This window comes from Bufo gargarizans, chromosome 6 (assembly GCF_014858855.1).
Source record: "Bufo gargarizans isolate SCDJY-AF-19 chromosome 6, ASM1485885v1, whole genome shotgun sequence".
NCBI lineage: Eukaryota > Metazoa > Chordata > Amphibia > Anura > Bufonidae > Bufo > Bufo gargarizans.
In genome coordinates this window covers 7,406,832-7,419,038 of record NC_058085.1, presented here as the reverse complement: position 1 = coordinate 7,419,038, position 12,207 = coordinate 7,406,832, and the positions used below count along the sequence as shown (strand labels likewise).

General features: G+C 51.2%; 1 non-coding gene across 1 annotated transcript; it reads right to left on the bottom strand.

Moving 5' to 3' along the window:
- Positions 1 to 3,937: 3,937 nt before the first annotated feature.
- TRNAS-AGA lies at positions 3,938 to 4,019 on the bottom strand. Its single transcript has one exon. It is a non-coding gene; the product is annotated as a tRNA-Ser (tRNA).
- Between the last annotated feature and the right edge of the window lie 8,188 nt (positions 4,020 to 12,207).

Here is a 12,207-nt window from a genome sequence, read left to right as displayed (position 1 = left end):
AGCAGAGGTGTGGGGGGGAGTGGCCTGAGGGGAGCAGAGGTGTGGGGGGGAGTGGCCTGAGGGGAGCAGATGTGGGGGGGGGAGTGGCCTGAGGGGAGCAGATGTGCAGAGGGGAGTGGCCAGAGGGGAACAGATGTGCAGAGGGGAGTGGCCAGAGGGGAGCAGATGTGCAGTGGGGAGGGGAGCAGATGTGCAGAGGGGCGTGGCCTGAGAGGAGCAGCTGATGGGGGGAGTGGCCTGAGAGGAGCAGCTGATGGGGGGGGATTGGCCTGAGAGGAGCAGCTGATGGGGGGAGTGGCCTGAGAGGAGCAGCTGATGGGGGGGAGTGGCCTGAGAGGAGCAGCTGATGGGGGGGAGTGGCCTGAGAGGAGCAGCTGATGGGGGGAGTGGCCTGAGAGGAGCAGCTGATGGGGGGGAGTGGCCTGAGAGGAGCAGCTGATGGGGGGAGTGGCCTGAGAGGAGCAGCTGATGGGGGGGGGAGTGGCCTGAGAGGAGCAGCTGATGGGGGGGAGTGGCCTGAGAGGAGCAGCTGATGGGGGGGAGTGGCCTGAGAGGAGCAGCTGATGGGGGAGTGGCCTTAGAGTAGATGATGGGGGGAGTGGCTTGAGGTGAGCAGATGATGGGGAAGTGGCCTGAGAGAAGATGTGCAGGGGGGAGTGGCCTGAGAGGAGCAGATGATGGGGGGAGTGGCCTGAGGTGAGCAGATGATGGGGTAGTGGCCTTAGAGTAGATGATGGGGGGAGTGGCTTGAGGTAAGCAGATGATGGGGTAGTGGCCTTAGAGTAGATGATGGGGGAGTGGCCTGAGAGGAGCAGCTGATGGGGGGAGTGGCCTGGGGGGAGTGGCCTGAGAGGAGCAGCTGATGGGGGGAGTGGCCTGAGGTGAGCAGATGATGGGGTAGTGGCCTTAGAGTAGATGATGGGGGGAGTGGCTTTAGGTGAGCAGATGATGGGGTAGTGGCCTTAGAGTAGATGATGGGGGGAGTGGCCTGAGAGGAGCAGCTGATGGGGGGGAGTGGCTTGAGGTGAGCAGATGATGGGGAAGTGGCCTGAGAGAAGATGTGCAGGGGGGAGTGGCCTGAGAGGAGTAGATGGGGGGAGTGGCCTGAGAGGAGTAGATGATGGGGGGAGTGGCCTGAGAGGAGTAGATGATGGGGGGGAGTGGCCTGAGAGGAGTAGATGATGGGAGTGGCCTGAGAGGAGCGGCTGATGGGGGGAGTGGCCTGAGAGGAGCAGCTGATGGGGGAGTGGCCTGAGAGGAGCAGCTGATGGGGGGAGAGGCCTGAGAGGAGCAGCTGATGGGGGGAGAGGCCTGAGAGGAGCAGCTGATGGGGGAGTGGCCTGAGAGGAGCAGCTGATGGGGGGAGTGGCCTGTGAGCAGATGATGGGGAAGTGGCCTGAGAGAAGATGTGCAGGGGGGAGTGGCCTGAGAGGAGTAGATGATGGGGGGAGTGGCCTGAGAGGAGTAGATGATGGGGGGAGTGGCCTGAGAGGAGTAGATGATGGGGGGAGTGGCCTGAGAGGAGCAGCTGATGGGGGGGAGTGGCCTGAGAGGAGCAGCTGATGGGGGGGAGTGGCCTGAGAGGAGCAGCTGATGGGGGGGGAGTGGCCTGAGAGGAGCAGCTGATGGGGGGGAGTGGCCTGAGAGGAGCAGCTGATGGGGGGGAGTGGCCTGAGAGGAGCAGCTGATGGGGGGGAGTGGCCTGAGAGGAGCAGCTGATGGGGGAGTGGCCTTAGAGTAGATGATGGGGGGAGTGGCTTGAGGTGAGCAGATGATGGGGAAGTGGCCTGAGAGAAGATGTGCAGGGGGGAGTGGCCTGAGAGGAGCAGATGATGGGGGGAGTGGCCTGAGGTGAGCAGATGATGGGGTAGTGGCCTTAGAGTAGATGATGGGGGGAGTGGCTTGAGGTAAGCAGATGATGGGGTAGTGGCCTTAGAGTAGATGATGGGGGAGTGGCCTGAGAGGAGCAGCTGATGGGGGGAGTGGCCTGGGGGGAGTGGCCTGAGAGGAGCAGCTGATGGGGGGAGTGGCCTGAGGTGAGCAGATGATGGGGTAGTGGCCTTAGAGTAGATGATGGGGGGAGTGGCTTTAGGTGAGCAGATGATGGGGTAGTGGCCTTAGAGTAGATGATGGGGGGAGTGGCCTGAGAGGAGCAGCTGATGGGGGGGAGTGGCTTGAGGTGAGCAGATGATGGGGAAGTGGCCTGAGAGAAGATGTGCAGGGGGGAGTGGCCTGAGAGGAGTAGATGGGGGGGAGTGGCCTGAGAGGAGTAGATGATGGGGGGAGTGGCCTGAGAGGAGTAGATGATGGGGGGAGTGGCCTGAGAGGAGTAGATGATGGGGGGGAGTGGCCTGAGAGGAGTAGATGATGGGAGTGGCCTGAGAGGAGCGGCTGATGGGGGGAGTGGCCTGAGAGGAGCAGCTGATGGGGGAGTGGCCTGAGAGGAGCAGCTGATGGGGGGAGAGGCCTGAGAGGAGCAGCTGATGGGGGGAGAGGCCTGAGAGGAGCAGCTGATGGGGGAGTGGCCTGAGAGGAGCAGCTGATGGGGGGAGTGGCCTGTGAGCAGATGATGGGGAAGTGGCCTGAGAGAAGATGTGCAGGGGGGAGTGGCCTGAGAGGAGTAGATGATGGGGGGAGTGCCTATTGGGGAGTGGCCTGAGAGGAGTAGATGATGGGGGGAGTGGCCTGAGAGGAGCAGCTGATGGGGGGAGTGGCCTGTGAGCAGATGATGGGGAAGTGGCCTGAGAGAGAAGATGTGCAGGGGGGAGTGGCCTGAGAGGAGTAGACGATGGGGGGAGTGGCCTGAGAGGAGTAGCTGATGGGGGGAGTGGCCTGAGAGGAGCAGATGATGGGGGAGTGGCCTGAGAGGAGCAGCTGATGGGGGTGTGGCCTGAGGTGAGCAGATGATGGGGAAGTGGCCTGAGAGAAGATGTGCAGGGGGGAGTGGCCTGAGAGGAGTAGATGATGGGGGGAGTGGCCTGAGAGGAGTAGCTGATGGGGGGAGTGGCCTGAGAGGAGCAGATGATGGGGGGAGTGGCCTGAGAGGAGCAGCTGATGGGGGTGTGGCCTGAGGTGAGCAGATGATGGGGAAGTGGCCTGAGAGAAGATGTGCAGGGGGGAGTGGCCTGAGAGTAGATGATGGGGGGAGTGGCCTGAGAGGAGCAGCTGATGGGGGTGTGGCCTGAGAGGAGCAGCTGATGGGGGGAGTGGCCTGAGAGGAGCAGCTGATGGGGGAGAGGCCTAAGAGCAGATGGGGGAGTAGCCTGAGGGGAGCAGATGATGGGGGAGTGGCCTGAGAGCAGATGTGCAGGGGGGAGTGGCCTGAGAGGAGCAGATGATGGGGGAGTGGCCTGAGAAGATCAGATGACTCCTCCCACATTTCGCTGTGCACTTCATGTGTCTTGTTTGGGCTGAGATGCAGTACCAGTCATCACAATGGACAGGAGGAGGCGCTATCTTAAGCGTCCCATGGGTGTGTGGTCTGTGGTTACCAGGACTGCACCTACAAAGTGGTGGGATGCTGTGAAAACACTAGTATAATTTCACCCCCCCCCCCCCCATATTATTTGCGGAAATCGCAGTACGGCGCAATCTAGACTGCGTCTCCCCGGCGCCTCCTGCAGGAAGAGTCGCTGCTTTCTCCGTGAACTGAGTATCCAGGCTGCAGTTCTCAGCTGCTGCCGGCAGGTGTCGCGCTCGCACCGCTTTCTACTATAACCGAAGACGCTACATTCTGATGCCGCCCGGTACAAGTTATTACAGTGAGGCGGAGCGGCCATAATACCGGTACAATCAGAAAACACGGAGTAACCCAGGAGTGTGTGTCCGGCACGTCAGAGGTTAACCTGGGGGTTATACAGATTATACTCGGGTTATTATACACAGCGCAGAGGCCGCCGGGAAATACTGGGCAGGAAAAACAAGAAATAAAACTACTCGTAGTCGGCAGGATTCGAACCTGCGCGGGGAAACCCCAATGGATTTCTAGTCCATCGCCTTAACCACTCGGCCACGACTACAGTGCGAGACCAGCGACGGCAGAGGAGGATATGAGGGGGCAGAGGAGGATATGAGGGGGCAGAGGAGGATAAGAGGGGGCAGAGGAGGATATGAGGGAGCAGAGGTGGATATGAGGAGCAGAGGTGGATATGAGGAGCAGAGGTGGATATGAGGAGCAGAAGTGGATATTAGGGGGCAGAGGAGGATATGAGGAGGATAAGAGGAGGCAGAGGAGGATATGAGGGGGCAGAGGAGGATAAGAGGGGGCAGAGGAGGATATGAGGGGGCAGAGGTGGATATGAGGAGGATAAGAGGCGGCAGAGGAGGATATGAGGAGCAGAAGTGGATATTAGGGGGCAGAGGAGGATAAGAGGGAGCAGAGGAGGATATGAGGGAGCAGAGGTGGATATGAGAAGGATAAGAGGAGGATATCAGGGGGCAGAGGAGGATATGAGGGGGCAGAGGAGGATAAGAGGGAGCAGAGGTGGATATGAGGAGGATATGAGGGAGCAGAGGTGGATATGAGGAGGATAAGAGGAGGATATCAGGGGGCAGAGGAGGATATGAGGGGGCAGAGGAGGATAAGAGGGAGCAGAGGTGGATATGAGGAGGATATGAGGGAGCAGAGGTGGATATGAGGAGGATAAGAGGAGGCAGAGGAGGATATCAGGGGGCAGAGGAGGATATGAGGGGGCAGAGGTGGATATGAGTGGGCAGAGGAGGATATGAGGAGCAGAAGTGGATATTAGGGGGCAGAGGAGGATAAGAGGGAGCAGAGGTGGATATGAGAAGGATATGAGGGAGCAGAGGTGGATATGAGGAGGATAAGAGGAGGATGAGAGGGGGCAGAGGAGGATATGAGGGGGCAGAGAAGGATGAGAGGGGGCAGAGGAGGATATGAGGGGGCAGAGGAGGATAAGAGGGGGCAGAGGAGGATAAGAGGGGGCAGAGGAGGATAAGAGGGGGCAGAGGAGGATAAGAGGGGGCAGAGGAGGATATGAGGGGGCAAAGGAGGATATGAGGGGGCAAAGGAGGATATGAGGAGCAGAGGAGAATATGAGGGGGCAAAGGAGGATATGAGGAGCAGAGTAGGATATTAGGGGGCAGAGGAGGATATGAGGGGGCAGAGGAGGATAAGAGGGGGCAGAGGAGGATATGAGGGGGCAAAGGAGGATATGAGGAGCAGAGGAGAATATGAGGGGGCAAAGGAGGATATGAGGAGCAGAGTAGGATATTAGGGGGCAGAGGAGGATATGAGGGGGCAGAGGAGGATATTAGGGGGCAGAGGAGTATATTAGGGGGCAGAGGAGGATATTAGGGGGCAGAGGAGGATATAAGGGACAGAGAGGTCGCACTGATACTGTACAGGGGGTGTTATACTGTACAGGAGGTGTTATAGTGTACAGGGGGTGTTATAGTGTACAGGGGGTGTTATAGTGTACAGGGAGTGTTATACTGTACAGGGGGTGTTATACTGTACAGAGGGTGTTATACTGTACAGGGGGTGTTATACTGTACAGAGGGTGTTATAGTGTACAGGGGGTGTTATACAGTACAGGGGGTGTTATACTGTACAGAGGGTGTTATACTGAACAGGGGGTGTTATACAGTACAGGGGGTGTTATACTGTACAGCGGGTGTTATACTGTACAGGGAGTGTTATACTGTACAGGGGGTGTTATACTGTACATAGAGTGTTATACAGTACAGGGGGTGTTATACAGTACAGGGGGTGTTATACAGTACAGGGGGTGTTATAAAGTACAGGGGGTTTTATGCTGTACAGGGAGTGTTATGTACAGGGGGTGTTATACAGTACAGGGGGTTTTATACTGTACAGGGGGTGTTATATTGTACAGGGAGTGTTATGTACAGGGGGTGTTATACAGTACAGGGGGTGTTATACTGAACAGGGGGTGTTATGCTGTACAGGGAGTGTTATGTACAGGGGGTGTTATACAGTACAGGGGGTGTTATACAGTACAGGGGGTGTTATACTGTACAGGGAGTGTTATGTACAGGGGGTGTTATACAGTACAGGGGGTTTTATACTGTACAGGGGGTGTTATACTGTACAGGGAGTGTTATGTACAGGGGGTGTTATACAGTACAGGGGGTGTTATACTGTACAGGGGGTGTTATACAGTACAGGGAGTGTTATACTGTACAGGGGGTGTTATACTGTACAGGGGGTGTTATACTGTACAGGGAATGTTATACTGTACAGGGGGTGTTATAGTGTACAGGGAGTGTTATACTGTACAGGGGGTGTTATTCTGTACAGGGGGTGTTATACTGTACAGGGGGTGTTATACTGTACATAGTGTTATATTGTACAGGGGGTGTTATAGTGTACAGGGAGTGTTATACTGTACAGGGGGTGTTATATTGTACAGGGGGTGTTATAGTGTACAGGGGGTGTTATAGTGTACAGGGAGTGTTATAGTGTACAGGGGGTGTTATAGTGTACAGGGGGTGTTATAGTGTACAGGGAGTGTTATAGTGTACAGGGGGTGTTATTATGTACAGGGGGTGTTATAGTGTACAGGGAATGTTATACTGTACAGGGGGTGTTATAGTGTACAGGGGGTGTTATACAGTACAGGGAGTGTTATACTGTACAGGGTGTGTTATAGTGTACAGGGTGTGTTATACTGTACAGGGGGTGTTATAGTGTACAGGGGGTGTTATACTGTACAGGGGGTGTTATAGTGTACAGGGGGTGTTATACTGTACAGGGGGTGTTATAGTGTACAGGGGGTGTTATTATGTACAGGGAGTGTTATCCTGTACAGGGTGTGTTATACTATACAGGGGGTGTTATACTGAACAGGGGGTGTTATACAGTACAGGGGGTGTTATACTGTACAGGGGGTGTTATAGTGTACAGGGGGTGTTATAGTGTACAGGGAGTGTTATACTGTACAGGGTGTGTTATAGTGTACAGGGGGTGTTATACTGTACAGGGGGTGTTATAGTGTACAGGGGGTGTTATACTGTACAGGGTGTGTTATAGTGTACAGGGGGTGTTATACTGTACAGGGTGTGTTATACTGTACAGGGGGTGTTATACTGTACAGGGAGTGTTATAGTGTACAGAGAGTGTTATACTGTACAGGGGGTGTTATACTGTACAGGGAGTGTTATACTGTACATAGAGTGTTATACTGTACAGGGGGTGTTATCCTGTACAGGGGGTGTTATAGTGTACAGGGGGTGTTATTATGTACAGGGAGTGTTATACTGTACAGGGGGTGTTATACTGTACAGGGGGTGTTATAGTGTACAGGGGGTGTTATAGTGTACAGGGGGTGTTATACTGTACAGGGGATGTTATACTGTACAGGGGGTGTTATACTGTACAGGGAGTGTTATACTGTACAGGGGGTGTTATACTGTACAGGGGGGTGTTATACTGTACGGGGGGTGTTATACTGTACGGGGGGTGTTATAGTGTACGGGGGGTGTTATACTGTACAGGGGGTGTTATAGTGTACAGGGGGTGTTATACTGTACAGGGGGTGTTATTATGTACAGGGGGTGTTATACTGTACAGGGGGTGTTATAGTGTACAGAGAGTGTTATACTGTACAGGGGGTGTTATAGTGTACAGAGAGTGTTATACTGTACAGAGGGTGTTATAGTGTACAGGGAGTGTTATACTGTACATAGAGTGTTATACTGTACAGGGGGTGTTATCCTGTACAGGGGGTGTTATACTGTACAGGGAGTGTTATACTGTACAGGGGGTGTTATACTGTACAGGGGGTGTTATTATGTACAGGGAGTGTTATACTGTACAGGGGGTGTTATAGTGTACAGGGGGTGTTATAGTGTACAGGGAGTGTTATACTGTACAGGGGGTGTTATACAGTACAGGGGGTGTTATACTGTACAGGGGGTGTTATACTGTACAGGGGATGTTATAGTGTACAGGGGGTGTTATACTGTACAGAGGGTGTTATAGTGTACAGGGAGTGTTATACTGTACAGAGGGTGTTATAGTGTACAGGGAGTGTTATACTGTACAGGGGGTGTTATACTGTACAGGGTGTGTTATACTGTACAGAGGGTGTTATAGTGTACAGGGAGTGTTATACTGTACAGAGGGTGTTATAGTGTACAGGGAGTGTTATACTGTACAGGGGGTGTTATACTGTACAGGGTGTGTTATACTGTACAGAGGGTGTTATAGTGTACAGGGAGTGTTATACTGTACAGAGGGTGTTATACTGTACAGAGGGTGTTATACTGTACAGGGTGTGTTATACTGTACAGAGGGTGTTATAGTGTACAGGGAGTGTTATACTGTACAGAGGGTGTTATACTGTACAGAGGGTGTTATACTGTACAGGGTGTGTTATACTGTACAGAGGGTGTTATAGTGTACAGGGAGTGTTATACTGTACAGGGGGTGTTATACTGTACAGAGGGTGTTATAGTGTACAGGGAGTGTTATAGTGTACAGGGGGTGTTATACTGAACAGGGGGTGTTATACAGTACAGGGAGTGTTATACTGTACAGGGGGTGTTATACTGTACAGAGGGTGTTATACTGTACAGGGGGTGTTATACTGTACAGAGGGTGTTATAGTGTACAGGGAGTGTTATACTGTACAGAGGGTGTTATACTGTACAGAGGGTGTTATACTGTACAGGGTGTGTTATACTGTACAGAGGGTGTTATAGTGTACAGGGAGTGTTATACTGTACATAGAGTGTTATACTGTACAGGGGGTGTTATACTGTACAGAGGGTGTTATAGTGTACAGGGTAGGAGTGTTATAGTGTACAGGGGGTGTTATAGTGTACAGGGGGTGTTATACTGAACAGGGGGTGTTATACAGTACAGGGAGTGTTATACTGTACAGAGGGTGTTATACTGTACAGGGAGTGTTATACTGTACAGAGGGTGTTATACTGTACAGGGTGTGTTATACTGTACAGAGAGTGTTATACTGTACATAGAGTGTTATACTGTACAGGGGGTGTTATACTGTACAGAGGGTGTTATAGTGTACAGGGGGTGTTATACTGTACAGGGGGTGTTATAGTGTACAGGGGGTGTTATACTGTACAGAGGGTGTTATAGTGTACAGAGGGTGTTATACTGTACAGGGAGTGTTATACTGTACAGAGGGTGTTATACTGTACAGGGTGTGTTATACTGTACAGAGAGTGTTATACTGTACATAGAGTGTTATACTGTACAGGGGGTGTTATACTGTACAGAGGGTGTTATAGTGTACAGGGGGTGTTATACAGTACAGGGGGTGTTATACTGTACAGAGGGTGTTATACTGAACAGGGGGTGTTATACAGTACAGGGGGTGTTATACTGTACAGGGAGTGTTATACTGTACAGGGGGTGTTATACTGTACATAGAGTGTTATACTATACAGGGGGTGTTATACTGAACAGGGGGTGTTATACTGTACAGGGGGTGTTATACTGTACAGGGAGTGTTATACAGTACAGGGGGTGTTATACAGTACAGGGGGTGTTATACTGTACAGGGAGTGTTATGTACAGGGGGTGTTATACAGTACAGGGGGTGTTATACAGTACAGGGGGTGTTATACTGAACAGGGGGTGTTATACTGTACAGGGAGTGTTATGTACAGGGGGTGTTATACAGTACAGGGGGTGTTATACTGTACAGGGAGTGTTATGTACAGGGGGTGTTATACAGTAAAGGGGGTGTTATACAGTACAGGGGGTGTTATACTGTACAGGGAGTGTTATGTACAGGGGGTGTTATACAGTACAGGGGGTGTTATACTGTACAGGGAGTGTTATGTACAGGGGGTGTTATAGTGTTTTGCAGCCCATAGACTTCTATTATGACAGAATGAATAACAGAATGCCTCTAAAGGCATTTCGTTATGGAATTGCGTTATGGTCCGTGGTAACGGAATCCATAACGCAATTCACCTTTTACCAGTTAACGAAGCGTGAACGAATTTAATAACCTAAAATTGGCTCATCTCTAAGGCCTCCTGCACACGACTGTAGGTGTCCCGTGCCCGTTCTGCGGACCGCATTTGCAGATCTGCAATACAAGGGTGCCGTTCCGTGGGCATTCCGGATCACGGATGTGGACCCATTCATTTCAATAGGTCCGCAAATCCGGAGATGCGGAACGGAAGCACGGAACGGAACCCTACGGAGTGCTTCCGTGGGGTTTCGTCCCATACTTCCGTTCTGCAAAAACATAGAACGTGTCCTATCTTTTTGCGGAACGGCCGGATCGCGGACCCATTAAAGTGAATGGGTCTGCGATCCGCTGCAGCTGCCCCACGGTCGGTGTTCAAGCATTGCAGCCCACATTTTGTGTGCAGGAGGCCTAATCATAATGTTCAGGGAGTATTATAATATATATCACACAGCCTATACATTACACGGGATATTTTCAGGTGTTCTCGGGGTCCCCCCGATTATTACACCCTGTATACATTACACAGGATATTTTCAGGGGCTCTCGGGGTCCCCCTGATTATTACACCCTGTATACATTATATAGTATATTTTGGGGTGTTCTCGGGGTCCCCTCTGATTATTACACCCTGTATACATTATACAGGATATTTTCAGGGGCTCTCAGGCTCCCCCTGATTATTACACCCTGTATACATTATACAGGATATTTTCGGGTGTGCTCGGGGTCCCCCTGATTATTACACCCTGTATACATTACATAGGATATTTTGGGGTGTTCTCGGGGTCTCCCTGATTATTACACTCTGTATACATTATACAGGATATTTTGGGGTGTTCTCGGGGTCCCCCTGATTATTACACCCTGTATACATTATACAGGATATTTTGGGGTGTTCTCGGGGTCCCCCTGATTATTACACCCTGTATACATTATATAGGATATTTTCGGGTGTTCTCGGGGTCCCCCCTGATTATTACACCCTGTATACATTACACAGGATATTTTCGGGTGTCCCCCCGATTATTACACCCTGTATACATTATACAGGATATTCTCGGGTGTTCTTGGGGTCTCCCTGATTATTACACCCTGTATACATTATACAGGATATTTTCGGGTGTTCTCGGGGTCCCCTCTGATTATTACACCCTGTATACATTATACAGGATATTTTTGAGTGTTCTTGGGGTCCCCCTGATTATTACACCCTGTATACATTATACAGGATATTTTGGGGTGTTCTTGGGGTCCCCCTTGATTATTACACCCTGTATACATTACACAGGATATTTTCGGGTGTTCTCGGGGTCCCTCCTGATTATTACACCCTGTATACATTACACAGGATATTTTCGGGTGTTCTCGGGGTCCTCCCGATTATTACACCCTGTATACATTATACAGGATATTTTGGGGTGTTCTTGGGGTCCCCCTTGATTATTACACCCTGTATACATTACACAAGATATTTCCGGGTGTTCTTGGGGTCCTCCCTGATTATTACACCCTGTATACATTATACAGGATATTTTGGGGTGTTCTCGGGGTCCCCCTCTGATTATTACACCCTGTATACATTATACAGGATATTTTGGGGTGTTCTCGGGGTCCCCCCGATTATTACACCCTGTATACATTACACAGGATATTTCCGGGTGTTCTTGGGGTCCTCCCTGATTATTACACCCTGTATACATTATACAGGATATTTTGGGGTGTTCTCGGGGTCCCCCCGATTACTACACCCTGTATACATTATATAGTATATTTTGGGGTATTCTCGGGGTCCCCCCGATTATTACACCCTGTATACATTACTCAGGATATTTTGGGGTGTTCTCGGGGTCCCGTCTGATTATTACACCCTGTATACATTATACAGGATATTTTGGGGTGTTCTCGGGGTCCCCCTCTGATTATTACACCCTGTATACATTATACAGGATATTTTGGGGTGTTCTCGGGGTCCCGTCTCATTATTACACCCTGTATACATTATACAGGATATTTTGGGGTGTTCTCGGGGTCCCGTCTGATTATTACACCCTGTATACATTATACAGGATATTTTGGGGTGTTCTCGGGGTCCCCCTCTGATTATTACACCCTGTATACATTATACAGGATATTTTGGGGTGTTCTCGGGGTCCCCCCGATTATTACACCCTGTATACATTATATAGTATATTTTGGGGTATTCTCGGGGTCCCCCCGATTATTACACCCTGTATACATTACTCAGGATATTTTGGGGTGTTCTCGGGGT